The sequence below is a fragment of the Panthera tigris genome, chromosome E3 (genome assembly GCF_018350195.1).
Source record: "Panthera tigris isolate Pti1 chromosome E3, P.tigris_Pti1_mat1.1, whole genome shotgun sequence".
Taxonomy (NCBI): Eukaryota; Metazoa; Chordata; class Mammalia; order Carnivora; family Felidae; genus Panthera; species Panthera tigris.
The window spans coordinates 33,153,711-33,171,824 of NC_056675.1; the positions used below are offsets into that span (position 1 = coordinate 33,153,711).

Genomic DNA, 18,114 nt, shown 5'->3' on the forward strand with positions numbered 1-18,114 from the left:
CACAAAATGTCTGGAGGTCTAAAACGACTTCTGTTATGTTAAGAAAACTGTGTCTCCTCTTTCTTTCTCCGGAAACCCCTGACCCTATCTGCTTACAGAGGGAGCTTTCCAAGGGAAATGGAACAGCATGAGCACGAGGGGATGAGGGGTCATCACTGTAGTGCGAGAGGAGAAAGCAAGGCAGCATGTGGTCTGGGACGAGCCTACAAGGTGACAGGACTCGGACCCTGCTGGCACCTACAGGCCACACTGTAGAGCATTTTGACAGTGAGTGGTCAGTGCCAGAGTGGAGGTAAACTCATGGGGCCAGGAGGGTGAAATTCTCTCCTGATTCAGGCAGTTGGCTGTAGGGATTTGAGTGTCCATAGGATCGACACCAAATCCTTCCCCCAGCCCAACCAGACAGCCTGCGGGATAAGGATCTCACGATCCCAGGTGAGGGAAACCACATCCCTCCCCACACTCCCGCATCGGAGTGTCGGGAAGGTAGTGTCCCTTAGAGGCAGAAGGCTCATTAAAACCCCAACTCTTTTTTCGTCCCTGTGGTATCTCTGCTTTTCTGATTCGTGGGCTGAAAGCTTCGCCTGGCCAGGGATGAGCAAAACGAAGACAGTTGAGCTCTAATATCAGAACCGTCCAAACTCAGTCTCACATGAGTTTCAGGAAAGGAGACGCCTTTGTGAGCTGTGAATGAGCCGAGTGTCGGACGGCCCCTCGGTGTTCTGTCTGTCTGTCCTGTTCAGACGAGGAGGTGCTGGCAGCCATCAAGGAGACAGCCCCAGAAAGATGATGTGGTGTGTGCGAGCTGGAACAAGCCGCCACCTCTGCCCCCGAGGACGTCTGAGAAGTGGTCCCCCTCTGCAGACCTTCCTCGTGCTCTTGGGAGCAGATCCCAGCTAGGTTGTCTGTTTGCCCTGCGAAGAAAGAGGGATGTCCAGAGCGAAGAGCTAAGGAAGGCCGCTCCTTCAGCATCGAAGGTGTATTGTGAGCGTACATTTCGGAATTAAAGAGAATCATTCGGCGTCCTTCTGCATGGAGGAAGCTACTTTCGGACTTTTTCTGTGTTTTCTGGCATACGTTGCTTTGCCCAGCACAACAGGAAGGGTGTGGAGGACCTCGCGAACGGGAAGAGAGAACAAGGGGTGGGACAGCCGCCTGGCCCCCGTTTGAACTCCATGATCGAGAGGGCTTCTTCTGTCTCAGAATATCTTCATGTTTGACAAGAAGCATGGTGCACGGTTCAGTTGGGAGCTGTGGGGGTTTCTTCCATGGTCTCCTTCCGTTCTTGTGTCTCCTTCCCTCCTGTGGGTCACTCTGAGGCCTGGCTTCTGTCCCCTCCACTCACGCTCCAGTGAGCCTCTCCCTGCCCCGTGCAGCAGTACCTTCCAGTCTCTGTGCTCCCGGACCCTCGAGACACCTGTCACCCTCTCTCAAACTCATGAACCATGAGATCATGACCTGAGCTGAAATCAAGAGTCAGACACTTAACCTACTGAGCCACCCAGGCACCCCCCCCCACCCCAGCCTTGGACCCTCTTGGCCCCCTGGCTCACTCCCTCACCGAGCCACCACTCTATGCCTGGCATGGTGCCAGGTGGCAGGGGTGCAACCATGAGGTAGGGAGCAAGGTGTGTCACCTTTTCTCCACGTTTCTAAGTGACATTGCCATTCACCCAGCCGGCCTCCTCGAATCCCCCTCTCCTCCACACCCCAGAACCCCCTGCCAGTCCCCTCACTTGGTTGCCAAAGCCAGTGGATGTCACCTGCTTAGGACCCCCGGACTCCTTCTCCTCTGCTTTGTCCCCATCACCACTACCCAAGTTCAGGTGTCTCTCCCTGTCCTGAGATTGCTTCGGTGGCCTTTCCGCATGCCCTTCCTGTCTCTGTTATTTCGTCCTCAAGCCAGAGCTGTCCTTTCAGACAACAGAAATCTGGTCCCGTCACATCTCTGCTTAAAATTCTGTAAGGATTCTTCTCATCAACCCCAGAAAACCTTAGCTCCTTATCTTCTTTTTCTGCTCCCTTTCTGTGTCTCTCCTCCCCCACCCCTGCCTCCATACTTCTGTCACCTCCCTCCTTCCTTGTTTTCTTCTTCTCTCCTTCTTTATTTTTCTTCTTTCTCTCTCCTTCCCCCACTTTCTCCTTAGCTGACTCCCCCCCCCCATCTCCTTCCAGCAAGGATTTGACCATCTTCAACTCAGTGCCAAAATATTATCTACTAAGTTCCCTTATATGACAGACTCGACTACAAATACCTTGGATACATCAACGAGCAAATGATCAGACAAGATATTCCTGACCTCATAGAGCTTATATTCTACCAGGGACAACCAGACAGGAAACAGTAAACATGGTAAGAAAGCCATAGGAGTTATATGGAACATGAAGGTGTTAAGTGTTTGAAACCAGATCCTATGGTGCTCTATATCTGAGCCAGAAGCACGAGCCTCCCCTTGGGCCCACCTCCCCCCTTGCCCCCCAGCCTCATGCTTCCCCTACTCCAGGCATTTTTGCTTACGTTTCTTTGGCCCCAAGCTGCTTGCTGTTCTCTATGCACGCCATATGCTTTATACTTCTGCAGTTTGCACACTGTCCCCTTTGCATGGACACTCTCTATGGGGCTCTCTGGCCTGTGCCCAGTTGCCTTCCATTTGGAAACAGTGAAGGGGTCACCTGCTCTGGACCCTTATGCCCCCTCTCGCTGGGTCAGGTGGACTCCCTCTTTCTGGATCCACCCCTGGTTCCCTGTTCATTTCCGGGTCTTGGCTGTCAGCCCTTCTGGACTGTGGGCCCCCTGAGGGTGGGCCGAGCTCTGTGGCTTTGTCACCGAGTGAGTCTAGAAGGCCAGCGAGCTTCCCTCCCCTATCTCTGGTCTCGATTTTCTCATGTATAAAGCGGGAAGAAAGACAGCCATCCACGGGTTTCTCATGGTTGCCACAGGGTTGCAGCAAATACCGAATACCTGAGGGTGACGTGTTGGGGTGCTCCCTGCCTCAGAGACTCTGAAGAAGGGGTCCCTGCCATGCCCAACGACTCTGGAGACGACGAACCAGCCTGAGCCTGCAGAGCTCCGCAGCCGACCGGGTCCTGGCCCAACGCCAGCCCTGAGTGTGGCCGGAACTGGAGCCCCCGGGGCTGAGCAGGAACACAAATGGGCCGTCATCGATTGTGTTTTCTTCCTTTCAAACAGTCATTTGGAACCCTTTCCAGAGGCTGCACGTCACTTTGAATCCACATCGAATTGACATTCAATTTTCCCTTTTATGCCAGTTCTTAGGAAAACACTCAAACCGTCAATTTTTCTGTTAAAACCTCTCTCTTCCCACTCCCTGTTTACCATTTCCTAATGCCTTTTGAGCTCGGGGTTCAATGTGATGGTGAACTCAGGTCACAATGAGTCCATCCTCTTTTTCTGAGTTTCCAGCGGGTCCTGCTTCCTACTCGTTGGGGGAAACAAACGGACGTAGCCTTTGGATGCATGCGTGTGTGCACAGAGCACAAGCGGTCGCATGAGAATGGAGTGTCGTTCTATTCGAGGGGCCAGTGGCATCCCTGTTTGGTCTCCTGGTCTTCAAGAGTATGAGAGATGAGCAAGCTTGATGCTTTTAAAATTCCTGGGTCTGTGTGTGTTACGGGAAGCTCCACGTGCTGTTAGCTTTGTGGGGGAAGCGATTAGCACGCAGAATGTTATGTCCTAGTGGAATGGGGCCGATGAGAGGTGGCTAAATCTCTTGGTGTTGGTCTGGGGCTCGTTCTGCTATCTGGAAACATCCCTTTTAGAGGAAGAAGACAATGAAGGATGATCTTCGGGTGGTATTTGAATATATGTAACAGGATCCCCTCCCACCCCCCCTACCCGCCCCATTTAACCTAGCAAGCAGGTTAAAATTCATAAAGAGGAGGGGTGCCATTGCTTGGTGGTGGGGAGCGAATGCTTTGGGATCGAACAAAATCCAAATTAATGCCCTCGGACGTGAACACTGTCTCCTGCATGTGTTTGCACCAATGGTTAAATGAGACGCCGTGGGGAAGGCGAGCGCTCTGCAATCAACAATCTGGAGACAGCAGCCAGTGTGGGTCAGGCATGATGCTGACGGGCTGTGCGCAAGGCTCATCTCATCCACGAGGCGGGTAGGTGGCGGTTGCTTTTCCTGTCTCTCAGCGGAGGAAACGGAGGCTTAACGCTGTTGAGTCAGTTTCTCAAGGCCACAGAGCTGCTATGTGGGAGAGCAGAGGTTTGAACTCAGCTCTGTGTCATCGCCAGATCAGTGTGCCTGCCACCACACCGACTCCCTTCCCGCGACTGCGGGGTCTGCGCTCTCTTGCAAAGCAGTTACAGCCCCCCTGTTACAGCGTGTGAAAGAACGGGAAGGGCCATGCCTGCGCGGTGGCCCCGTCCAGAGAAGGTTGTTGTCATAGCCCACTAAGTTGTAGGCTCCGCGGGTTCGGGGGTGACTGATGACCGCAAGGCTGCTCGGGGACTTAGGGTCCCTGGGGAACAGAGAGGTGGGTGGCAGTGTGCTCTCTGAAAGGACCCCCACCCCCCACCCCCAGGAGCTTCTTCCTTCCACCTGGTCCAGTGCCTCGGGCCACCATGAGGTCCAAGGGCTCCTCAAGGGCCCCCTTCACTCCAGGGAGGAACCTGGGAGAAGCCTCTCTAGCTTCAGCTTCAGGCTCTGCTTGCTTGCTTCATGGATTTTTTTTTTTTTATTACAGTAAAACCCATATAACGTAAGGTTTACCGTGCAATCCTGTTAAAGTGTACAACTCCGGTGGCATTAAGTACACGGCCCGTGTGATGCAACCACCGTCCTATTTCCGGAACTTTTTCATCGCCCCCAAAGGAAACCCAGGGCCCGTTGGCCACGTTTCTCATTTGTGTCTCCGTCCCGGCCCCGGGCAGGCTGCGCGTCCCGCCTCTGCGGTTCGCCTGTTCCGGTCGCGTCGCGCACATGGCGTCACGCGTTTTGCGTCTGGCTTCCTGTGCCGAGGAGAGGTAGCGAGAGGGGCTTGGAAGTGAGGTGTGGACTGGGGAGGGGAGCGAGATGCCCTGTGCTCACGAGAGCCCTGAGCAGTGTGGACGTCGGATCTGTTCCCTGGGTGTGGAGGGGCGGGGCCACCGTTCTGTCCGAACCTGTTGGAGTCCCGAGCTCTGGACAGCAAGTGGCAGGAGTGGAGACACTGAGGGATACGAGCCCAGCCTCCCCCGAAGTTGTGCATTTGTTTCCCGCGTTCAGATTGTCAGAGCTCGGGCAGGAGAGGATTCCTGAGATCCGCCTCCGGCTCCTTCGGCTTACGCCCGCATTCGCGCCACACGCAGGCGGCCACACGTCCCCGGCTCCATCCGCGCCCCTAACTCAGCCGCTGCTTCTCTCACTCCTTCCTTCACTCTGTCATTCATTCATTCATGCCTCGGCTTACTCATACCTTCCGCTAACGCGCTCCGAGCTCCACCAGATACGCGGAGCCGGGCTGGGTGCTGTTGCTGCGGAGATGAATTAGCATGAATCTAGTTGCGTGGAGACAGATTCTTAAATAGACACTCGGAATACCTGCTGACGACGAGATCGACGGTAGAGGCCTGGACAGCGTGTTCCGCGAGCGCCGTGGGGGTGGAAGGGGGGGAGAGGACAAAAGAGGAGGCGGCCGCTCCACGTGCGGTGGGTGAGCTGGCTCGTTTGTCTGCCCTCCGTGGTTCACGGGGCTCTTGCCTGTCGCCAAGTCCTGGGTACCCAGCACCCCTCCAGGTAACCAGAGCCCCACTAGGTCCGTTTTACAGATGAAAACGTGGAGGTGCAGAGAGACTCGGCGACTGGCTCCAGCCTGCAGCCGGGCCAGAGAGCAGGAGAGAGGGTGGCTGTGCCCCGTGCAGTCCTTGGTCGCACGGCACACGGGCACGGACACCATCTGGGTGGCGGCCACCACTCCCCTGGTTCCTGGGTGGCTCCAGCTCTCTCCCGGGAGTGGGGACGGTTCACCCTGGGGAAGCCCCTCTTCCTTGCCTTCCCCACAGTACATTCTGACTCACGGGCCCCCACCGCCCCAAAGCCCTTTGTCAGGTGAGATACAGGGACTGACAGGCTGTGACACGTGGCTGTCTCAGCCGGGGAGGCTGGATGGAAAGAACCCTGTAGCACCACTCCTCCAAGCTCGGTCCGTGGACCGGCATCTTCATTGCCACCGTGTGCTGAATCTGAATCTGCATCTGCCGTGGAGCAAGATCCCCCAGGGATTCCTGGGCTCGTTAAAATAAGTAAGGACCTCTCGATAAGCCTCAACTTCCTCACCTGTAAAATGGGAACCGAAACACTTCTCCCGAAAGGTCACTTTGCAGATTAAACGGCTGCAAAGCTCTCTGCTTAGCTGGCGAGCCATCCTGGTTTGCCCAGCCCTGCGGGGCTTGGGGGTGCTAGGCTCTCAGCGTGAGCCCCGGACGACTTGTCCACCTGCTGTCAGCTCGGTGCCCGGCACACAGTCAGAGCGGCTGCGGAGTTGTGTGTCCTTACTGGGACATTTAGGAAACACGTGGGGAGGAGCCACAGGAGGGCTCTTCGCGTTTGCATTAATGCTGCGCTGGCGGGTGGTAGTGTTGTGGGTTTCCTTGTCGCCAGCCCGGTTGATTCTTTTGCGAGGACAACAACCCCCGTAATCCGAGCTCTCATGAATCAAGCTCTTGATGTGCGAGAGCCACACATGCATTATCTCAATCACAAGCTCCTTCAAGTAGGGAACAAATTCCCTTCACTTCACGAACGAGAAAATGGAGCCTCGCAGGTACCCCATATCTTGCCCAGGCCTCTGACGTCAGTAAGAGGAAGGGGCCAAGGCTGAGCCCTCTGTGCCTTCCGTCGCACCAACAGACAGACCCCCAAAGGGAGAGGTAATTACCTGCCGAGGTTCAGCTTTCAGAGCTCTTCGTAGACATTTGTTAGAGAACCAGGGGCATTTTGAAGACATTTCTACTCTAATGTTTACAGCCGGGGCCCGCCCCTCACAAGGGTTATGGGAAAGCCTGAAATTCTCCTTTTTCCACAAACAAAGCTGCCCCCTTCAGTCCGGCAGTGGCCCTCTGAGTGTGACAGCCAGAGACGAAAGCTTAACAAACAGGACCTGTTTGTGTTTTCTCCTTGCTGCAACAGCATAACGACAAGCGATTATTGTTGGTGGCAACTTGTCCTGTCTTTGGTCTGGGTCATGGCAGCGGTGGCTGTCAGAGTCCCCGAGCGGGAGCCAGTCTCGGTGACATATTAAAGGAAAAACAGAAACAAAGGAAGGATGAAGGGCTCACGCAGGGAGGAGGGAGCTGTGTGGGGAGAGGCAGCTGATCCTGGGGAAAAAGTGCAGGTCAGACACAGGAAGGGTGACAAGTGGAAGGACAGCGTAGTTTTGTAATCCAAGCTCAGAATGAACGCCGTTACTCTCCGCCTTTTTTCCTAGCCAACGTGGTCAGGAATCATTGTTTGCCAGTGACAGAAAAGCTCATTCAAACGGGCTTAAGCAAAATGAGGTGATTAATTGGGACATGCAGTGACAACGAGGGTGCGATGGCTTCAGGTATGACCGGAACAAGATGCTCACCAAGCGTATCAGGACTTGGTAACTCTGTCTTTCCGCTTCGCCTTTGGTGCTCAAGATGGTGTATGGTGGCCAATGGCTGCCAGAAATCCTGGCTGAGCATCCTTCCAGGTTCAAGTTTAACAATAAGAGAAACTGTCTTTGCCCAGTCACTTTTTCCAGAAATCCCAAGAGTCACTCTGATTGGACCTGTTAGGACACATTCCTACCCCTGAACTGATGGCTGACACTGTGGGGTTTGGATGAGCCAGTGGGTTTGGCTGACGGCTCTCTGTGGAAATTCACTATTACCAGGAAGGGAAGAGAGGGGATGCTTGGTGGTTGGAATAACAGGTGCCCGTCACGTGTCTCAGAGAGGGTTGTGCTTCTCTAAGAAAACAAACCTGAAAGAAATGGCTTCTGATGCATAGAGCAAGGCCGGTAGCTCAGTCACGGTTGGGACTGGGAAAAAAAGAAAAAAAGATGCCCCATACTTGGGTTTATCGGCAGCTCAGAGACCTGACTCAGTGCTCATTGGTCTCTGGTCAGGTAGAATCTCCCTGTAGCTTTCTACGTGAGAGTGGCTGGACCCAGCCTTAGACAATCCATCATCACGAATGACCCGGTTTAGGAGCCTTGAGTCAGACACTCACCCGCAGGTTGACAGAGCACCAGGTGAAGCCAGTTTGGGCTTTTGGTGTGTCCTTGCACAGAAATAAGAGCCTCGGTCTCAGCAGGTGTCTCTTCTTGGCCAGGCTGCTAACGATCTAGAAAGCAGGGCTGGGTCCCAGAGCAGCAATCATCGTGTGGTTCTGAAGCACGTAGAGGGCGTTGGGCTGCCCCCAACTAGTTGCAGTGGGACTCAAGGAATGCACCTCCCCATGCGTTTGTGTATTCTCTGTGTATTCTCTCCTCGGGCATCGCATCACTTGCTAGAGGAGGAGCCTGGGTCTGGATGACGGACTGGGACTGGGTCTGGAATGCCCAGGCAGACATGGGAGTTCTAGGCACACCATTGGACGTTAGGGTACCAGTTGACTCAACAGTAGATCGTTATGGGCAAACAGTTCTGTGCCTCACTGACCATCCATGTAGGCTCCTCTCTTGGCACAGATCAGAATTACAAAGGAAAGAATTGGGCTGCCTCACATGAAACCCCCACACCCCCAGGTCGTCTCCCAGCTTCCCTGCCAGAAGATACTCCTTGGTGCATTTAGTAGATGAATTGTTTGGAGTGAGACTGACCTGGGAATTAAATCAGACCCCTTACCGTGATCTTCGGGACACGTGCTGTGTGATATGGTCTCTGCCTTCTGCCCTCATTCATCTCTCACCTTTCTCTCTCTCTGCCTCGCTCATTAAACTATAGCTGTTTTGATCTTCCTTCTGTTCCCTGAACTTGCCAAACCCTTTCCTACCACATGCCGCTCCTTCTTCTCAGATGGCTTTCCTTACCCCGCCCTGGCCCTCAGCTTTGCCTGGCTGACTCCTGCTTCACATTCTTTTGATCGGCTCCAGCGCGGCGGACCGGCAGATCTAAAGTGGTGTTCCTCTCCACTCCTGAACTGTTACATCATCTGAGTTCCTTGAAGTTATTCTGTGTGTCGATGTCATTCTTTCTCTTCTGTCTGTTCCCTTGAGAATGCAAACTTCGTAAAAGCAGGGACCTTCACTTTTGGTAGCCTCTTTCCCTAGATTCCCTCGCCTGGAACAACGCCTGGCACGTAGCTGGAGTTTGTTAAATCTGTTGAATGGATGAAAAGCAATCAATAGATGAATGTTTCTGGAGCAGTGGGTTGCTCAAATACATAAAGCACTAGTCTCTCTCTTTCTACCCACGGGCAGCCTTGCAGATGCAGAATGATGCTTCCAGTTTTTTCCCCAAAGTAGCGGCCCAGTGCCCTGAGGGTGTTAAGAGGGACTCGGAAGGACATTGTGCCCTGCCCTTAAAAATTCTAGTCTGAGGAGCCGGGCGAGATGCGTGCCTCCCAGTAACTAGGCAACCACCCACCAGTCAGGGCTGAGGAGTGACGTGTAAAGGCAGAGATGCTGGAAATTCACAAGTGGGAGTGCTAAGGACTCCATGATGGACGTGGGAGTCGTGGCTTGGTGGTCAAGGCCGGCATCTTCACCACAGTCATGGCCAACTCAGCCTGACCAAGCCCTTCCTATATGCCAAGGGCTTTATGTACATCACCTCACAAAATATGTGCAGCAGCCCTTCGGGGTGGTGACCGTTACCGTCATTTTCCATTTCTTGGATGGGGAAACAGAGGCTTGGGTGAAGGAACTTTCTCGCATCAAGAAGCTGTTCCTGGGGCGCCTGGGTGGCTCAGTCGGTTGAGCGTCCGACTTCAGCTCAGGTCACGATCTCGCGGTCCGTGAGTTCGAGCCCCGCGTCGGGCTCTGTGCTGATGGCTCAGAGCCTGGAGCCTGCTTCCAATTCTGTGTCTCCCTCTCTCTCTGCCCCTCCCCCACTCATGCTCTGGCTCTCTCTGTCTCTCAAAAATGAATAAATGTTAAAAAAATTTTTTTTAAAAAGAAGCTGATCCTGCTCAGGCTGTCCGCAAAGCCCCTGTTCCTCCTACACACCCCCTGTTCCTTGTGGTTTCTCTGTGTAGAAAACGTTTCCCCCTTGAGGGCATCATGACACAGTAAAGATGGCTCTGAATTAGAAGGTGAGAGACCCTGGGTCTGTTCCTGAGATCCCACTGATTTATGTGAAACTTGAAGCAAGTCATTAAGATTTTAAAGCCTGTTTCCTCCCCTAGAAGATAGAGGAAGTGGACTTAGAGGTACCAAGTCTTGCTGAACATAAGCATATTCTGGAGAAAATACGTATTTTAGACAACGATTCTGATCCAGTGGGGGTGGCCCGGAGCCCAGAGATCTGAGGGCCTGAGAAATTCCCCAAGGGAGCATAGCTACAAGGTTGGATACCAGACTGAGATTAATGTCTTCAACCCTGCCTGCACATTACATTCACCCAGGGAATTAAAAAATCCCAGACCCTATCCCAGACCCTATCCCAGACCCTATCCCAGACCAAGTCAGTTGGCATCTTTAGGTGTGGGGCTGGTGGGGGTGGGAGAGCACTAGTTTTGAGATGTGGCTCGTGTGCCTGAGAAGCCATAGTTAATTTTATTCAGTTCTTGTAAAGTAAGGCTGAATACTCACCTGCAGCCAGTAGGTGCTATACTGGAAGCCCAGGCTAGGAAGAGGTTGAAGACTTGGTCATTCTAGGAGGGTCCATTCCTTCCTCCATCCCCAACCATAGAGCTCATCTTAGAATTTATCTTATGTGTTCCTCATTTCCTGCAGCCCAGTGTGAGAGCTTAGTGCACAGACTCTGAGTTAAGATTGGAGTGTCTGTCCTGGTCTTCAACCCAGAGCCCAGCAGCCACCCTAGTTGGGAACCCACCAGTCACCAGACACTTGAGATTCAACTTCTCATTTGAAGAGAGAAGGAGAGAACAGAGAACGGTGGTGTTAGGTCATTTTAGAAGAATCATGGTGGATTGGCTTCTGGGAGAAGCAAAATGGGGACAGAATGGAAATGATGAAATGGTGCAATGAGCACAGGTTGCTGATAGAGGAGTTCTGTGTTGGGGGGTGATGGGGCGAATGTGCTTTTGGGAAATGATAGCCAGAGGGAGGAAGATTTCCTTTGGTTTTCCTTCCGAGCACACATTCGTTATCTTCATTAGCTCACTCAGCGATTCGTCTTGTCACGTGCTTGTAGGGTACCTGACCTCACTCGGGGTACTCCGATGGATGCTAAGCCCCAGACCTTGAGTCCAAACTGTGATGGGGCTGTGTGTGTTTTTATTTTATCCTGAAGGTTGTGAGAGCTGCTGAAAAAAATTTAAGCAGGAGGACATCATGCTCCAGTTTGAACTTTATAAAAAGTAACCAGAGCAGCAGTGTGGAAGGTGGGTGGGAGAGGGACAGGACTGGGATAGGGACTCCACACAGGAGGTTCTTGCTGTTGTTTGAGAGCGAACCACCGTGAGACTGGAACATGAGCACGTGTAATGGGGAGAGGAAAAAGAAATAAACCTGTGGGGTGATAAAGAAATAATGGATGCCTCTAGCTTCAGTGGTGGTTACCTGTTGTACTAAATGTGGGAAGAGATCCCTCCTATCCTGAAAGGAAAAAAAATGAGGGATAAAACACAAATCATGAAACAGTTCAATAAGTAGAGGTTGCTTGGAATGAAATTTTGTTTTTGTGAATCATGAAGCTGATGTGCTCTGGGAAATGGTACCCGGGTATGGTTTCCTCTCTTAGCCCCAGTCTTCTGCACCAACTGATTGCCAGTTGATGTGAGATCATTGGCAATGGTTTTCCATTTCTGGGGCATTTTCTTTTCTAGTTGGATGCCTCAAAAATGATTAAGTGGTGGTTATTTACACCCCCCCCCCACACACACATACACTCTTCTGTTTCCTATTCTGCACACCTGAAATCAGGGTGTCCTAGAAGCTAAGCATCCAAGTTCTGCATTCAGACTGCCTGGTCTTGAATCCTGGCCCTGCCATGTACCAGCTGTATGAGTTTAGGCAAGTTACTTTCTCTCAACCTGAGTTTTAAAAATCTGTACTACAGGGATAATATTAAGACATTTTACGACATGCTACGTTGTCCTACATATTGCATATGCCCAGTAAAGGTTAGCTGTGATGTTGACCATGATGACAGTAATTCGGGTAAGGAGGAGAGGGAGATGGATAGATGATGTGATGATGGATGATGATGGTGGTGATGGTGGATTATGATGACGGTAGATGATGATGATGGTGATGATAGATGGTGGTGGTGGTGACGGAAGAGGAAGAGGAAGAGGAGAATGGCTGATGATGGGATAGAGATCCTCCAGTGGGACAGAGCTTATATGTATGTGAGAGTGCTACTCTTCTGAATCCTCAGGCTTATCACGTCTGGTGCCTTTACAGAAATAAAATATATTTAAAAGCTCAGTCCATACACAGTAAGAGTGGCAGGAAACACATCAAGGCTCACCAGGACAGTCCTCTACCAAGAGAAAGAAAATCCCCAAGGTGTCCCTCTCAATGTTTGCTGGGTCACCTACATCATTATATTTTGTTTGTTTTGGTACCCAAAGGAAAATAAGCTATGGAAATGTGTGCAGCATTGACAACAGGTGACCAATTCTCTCATGCCTCTTAGGAATGAACTTCCTGCTCATTTATTTCCTCTCCAAATATATATTGAGCCCCTGCTATGTGTCAAACATTGTTCTAGGCTTTGATGATACTAACTTGGATACTATTCATGCTGCCATTGAGATGAGACCAAGGAAAACAAACCATTGGAGTTTATATACTCAGATCACAGAAATTCAGTTTCATTTGGACTGGCATGGGGCAGAAGCAGTGTTTTTTTTTGTTTGTTTTTTTTGTAACTCTTAGGTGATTTTCCTATGCAGCCAGGAGTGAGAGCCACTGGTGTGTGTAAGAGAACTTTGAATGACATCTTGCAGTAACAAAGCTGTTGTCAGCATGGCGCCATGTGGATTTGAGGGAAGTCACTTAACCTCTCTTCCTGTGTCTTAATGAGAAACGCCATCCGTGAGGGTTATAACCACTTACAATACCTCATCCCTTGGGTCGTTAGAATCGAACAGCCTTTGTGAGTGGGTAACTGAAATGAAAGTTGGTGTTAGACTCCTATTAAACATCATGCCTTGATACCCACGGTAGTCAGGTCTTCCCCTGAGCACTCAGCAAGCTCTGGAACATTCTAGAACATTAGATCAGGAACTCTCATCTACCACACCCCCTGCCTCCCTCGCTCTGTGTTTAAAACAGTTTGTTCTGTCTTCAGCAGAGCAGTGAGCCCGGGGAGAGAACTGCTTTCGCTTCAGAACCAAAGTGGGTGTCTGAAATCTGTTCCTCTCCCCCGGCTGCACACTGCCGAGGAAGCCGGTGCCAGAGGTGGTCAGAGACGGATCTGTAGAATCCGAAAAGGACAGGCTGAGTGATGGCAGGAGGTGGTAGGAGCAGGAGAGACAGCCTCTGCCGTTCAGGTAGGCAGCGGGAAGAACGTTCAGGGCCTTGAAAAAGAGGGCAGCATTTGGCATATCAGATGCCAGGCCCTGGGAGTGTGGCCAAATTCCTCCATCACCTCCTGCCAATCCATAAAAATACCTTTGAAAAATCCAGAGCGAAACGTGAGCCTCTTCAGTGTGTCGCTGTGCAGTTCTATCTGGCAAATAACTTCTCGCTTACATTCCTCCAAAAGGTATAGAGTGCCTTTGGTCCATAATGCGTTCCGGAGTTTCAGATGCCAGTGGAAACCATAGTGGTGTAGGGTGACTGTGGGAGGTCTATGAAGGACATGAGTGATGGTTTCTCTCCAAAGCATGATTCATCACCGTGAGGAAAGACAGTTCCTTCTCTTCATGCAGCCTCCTTGGGCTCAGAATGAGTGGGCTGGTTTGCGGAGGGGAGGGGCAATGTGAAACGAGCATGTCAGTAGATCCGGACATACCAGTTTCTGAAATAGGATCAGGTCCCCTTAGGTCTCTGGCACAGTCCATGTTGTCTAGAGCACTGAGGACGATGGAGAGGAGTCCCCAGCCTATTGGGGGCAGCCATAGATGAGTCTGTCAGCCTGCCAGTTCAGCCCTTTTTCATTCTTCATGGCAGCCCCCAACCCCACCCTGGGACGGTGCTTATTATACCCACTTTATAGGCAAAGAAACTCGGATGCAGAAAGTTTCAGAATCTACCCACGGTCACACGGTTGGTTAACACAGAGCTGAGACTTGAATTCAAGTCCAGCAAACCCGGGGGCCCATACTATTTCAGCTATAGAGTTTGACTGTTGTGCATAAAGGGGTAGGCTGGAGGGTCTATACTTAATGTGATGAAGGGTCTAGGGGAGCCATTGATGACCATAGAGGAGACAAGTGGCACGATTAAAGCAGCGTTTAGGAATTTCAATCAGGCAGTCATGAACGCGGTGAATTGTTGGGATGTCCAAGTCCAGAGTGGGAAGTGGGTAGCATAAGCCCCTGATGTGAAATACCAAGAGTCCTGACCCACGGGGAGAATAACAGTGACATCTATTTGTTGAGCACTTGACATGTGATGGCTATTGCGCTGGAAGCTTTTATACAAGGAGGTCATTTAATCCTTGCAGCTCAATGGGGAAGTGCTGTTGTCACCAACAGTGTGGTGCAGGGGTGAAAAGCTTGCACCCAAAGTAGGCAAGCCCGATTCAATGCCTGTATGACCCTGCAGGACTCCCTCTACTTCTGAGTCTTTCTTCGTTTGTATGATGGGCATAATACCATTACCAGTTTAGGAAGGTGGTTGGGGCTAGGATTAAATGAGATACTACATTGAAAGTGTTGAGCCACGTGACTCTCATAGGCTAAGTCCTTCTGGCACGTTAAGTGGTATAATTATTGGCATTGCCACACCCATTATACAGATGTGGAAACTGAGGCTTGGAAAGGTGAAGTGATTTTTCCCAAGGTTACAATTAGAATTGGTGCCTGGACAGCGTGACCCCGGAAGTTAGACTGTTTTCCGTCCTGGGGGTGAAGACGTTAATGGGGATCAGAAGAGGGTAACAGGAGAGATTCAGCTTGGACTAATGCACCACAGGACCGGGGACCGGGGATGCCACAGGCAAAGGAGCCCGCACGTATCTTTACACAGATGGCTATGCCAGGTGAGCTCCCGGCTAATGGACTGCTGTCCTATAATCTCTCTCTTTCATGAAGTTCACAAGGCAGCCATACCCTCCTCTTTACATGGAGAGCCAGATAAGGCTGCATTTGCTCACAGCACATGGAGCAGGGGTGCTGGTGCAACCCCAGCACCACCGGCCCCCCATCTAGCAGGTTCGATCTCCATCTCTCCACCAGTACCGGTTATCCCTAGGGAGTGTGTGTGTACATACGGATCGTCTCAGAGATCCTTTTTACTGGGTTTCAGCCATGCTCTTAGCATATGCCCTCCTGAGATCTTTCTCCATTCCTCGTGTGCTCACAGGAAGGTGCTGATCTCACTGCCTTGTGCAGTCATAGTGTAACCCTGCTGACCAGTGTCCTTGGAGCATCTTGGTTCCATGGGAATTATTACATACCCTTTGTAATTAAGTATGGGACTCCCCAGTCCCCTCCCAGGAAACACTTGGCAGTGCTAAGTTTGGTGGCTATAACTGCCTTGGGACTTCGCTTCTGTGTCTTCTTTTGGTTCTTTATGTTGTCGCTGTCTTTGGTATTTAATGAGGTTCCCTGGACAGCTGTTGAGCCTTGTAGGACTTCTCGATTCCTCTTCTGATCAATGAAGGTCACCCTCCACTAATTTCAGACATTGGATGGAGGAGTAGTAGGTTGGTGATGTTGAAAGATTTTAATTTCTGGGCGTGACATTGAAGAGTAAAAAAATGCAAAAGCTCCGACGTGGACTTCTCCCATCTGGCATTATGTTTAAACCAAGGACATTCCTCTTAGACTCCATTCACACCGTCATCTACTCATGCATTCCTTCATCCTCCATTTACTGATGGGTCATGTGCCAAGTCTTCCACTGGGTGCTGGGGACAGAGAGATGAGGACACAGCAGAATCTCTGCCCTTGAGCCATTCAGTCTTGTCGAAGCGCGATTTAAGATGTTTAATCAATCCACGAACATTGGATTTCTCCAAAAGCTACTGTAGGGAAAAAGATAATTATCCAAAGTCTTCAAATCTGTTACCCACTTTAATTGATTTAATGAGGTAAAATTTATAAAACTGTATTGTTAGAAGGAGCCCAGAGGCATTTATTCCTGTGTTTTTTCTCTCTGCCTTCAGGCCACATTGCACTTGAATTATCCCCCAAACTCATGCATTTTAGAAAAGGGAAGTATTTCGAAGAACTATGTAGCTCTTGGCCCGTTCAGATAAAACTTTCTATTCTGTGGGCACCCAGGGGGAAAACTCTGCAGACTTCTTAAAGGAGTGCCATGCACAGCTACAAGGTATTGTTTGGAAAGACGAATGATATCATCCACTCTTAATACACTCACGCATGCACACACATACACACACACACACACAGACACACACACACACACACACACACACACTGGAACCCCTGTATTCATAGTTTTGAGGTTAATGCGTATGGTAACTACAGAATGGAAAATGAAAACATGGCTGCACTATAATAAGGACCCCTTGAGAATCCTTTTAGTTCCCTGGGGTGGGGGATGGGGAGGAATCTATCTCAGCACTTGTCAAATTGTGTTTTGCTGTAACACACAGGCATACCTTCTGTTTAGCTGGCATCTTTGTGCCAGGCCAGCCAGTCAACAGCATGGTTTCAGCATCTGCTATCTGTAGATCTTCAATAATCCCAAGAAAGTCGTGGCTGTGTTTTGGAAAGGGGGCTGGCCGTGGAACCAGAACCTGAGTTCATTTTGAGCCTCATTTCCCCCTGCCAGTAACACCACCTTCATGGGATCTCGTGGGGGATTTAACGAGTTAAGAGGCATGAAGGTGGTTTGTAAATGACATAACCGTAGGCATCCCCTGCCTTTTCTAAATGGAAGTATGTTCTCACGATCAGATCATGACTTGGGGAGATGTTAGGACTATTAAGGGGCCCTTTAACCCAACACAAGTCGCCATGTCACTTTCCAGAGTAAGAGCATCCAGCAGCTCCCTCTTATGCTTGAATAAGGTCTCAGCCTCTGAACATATCCCTGAGGCCACACATGATGGGATTTCTGCCAAGCCTTTTCAGCATCATCTCATCTCCCTCCTACGTCATGAGCCATAATGATTTATCTCCAGCTCTTAGAATAGCCAAGGTGTATCTGCAGGTCTCCGCTGACTCTAATGCCCCCTCATTTCCCCTCTTCTTCACCTGGATACTCCTTCGGCATCTCCTTGTGCCTCTCTCAGCCTCTAGTCCCTGGAAATTGTTCTTCCTCAAATTCCTGCCGGATGTACAAAGGCAGAGACCCTGTCTTTGTCTGTCTTATATATCATTGTTTGCCCAAGTTCTAAAATGGTGTTGCTGCATAGTTAGGTAAGTGTTCAACAGATACTTGCTGATTCACATAGACATCCAGATAGATGTCCACCTAGCATTTATTATACTTTATATTACACAGGAGTCTAGAGTCCACGTGACAGAAATCCTACTCACAGTGGCTCAGGTGAACTTGGGGACTTGTTGGTTCACACAACCAACAGGTTTAGAGTGAAAGTCTTCAGGCATAGCAGACTCCAGGTGCTCCAAGTATGTCATCAGGACTGTGTCTCTGTGTCCTGATGTTACCTCCCCTGAATTCATTTTCCAGTCCAGAGCCTGGGGCCAGATAGAGTTCATTGTGTTGAAGCCACATGGGCCCAAAGGTGGGGGCGGGGGGCAGGTTGTGGAATGAACTAGAGGAAAATGAGCTGGAACAAATAACAGATGTCCTTCAGGCACCAGACCGTGGGCTCCCAAGTTCAGGGTCTCTCTCCTCTGTGTATTCCCGGCATCTGTTCCCAAGTGTGGCATATAGTAGGTGCTCAGGAATGTTTGGGGA

The 18,114-nt window shown here is 50.8% G+C and overlaps 1 protein-coding gene across 1 annotated transcript in view; it reads left to right on the forward strand.

Moving 5' to 3' along the window:
- Positions 1-18,114, forward strand: part of GRIN2A (glutamate ionotropic receptor NMDA type subunit 2A) — a 367,847-nt gene that overhangs the window by 200,751 nt on the left and 148,982 nt on the right. The window lies entirely within an intron of this gene.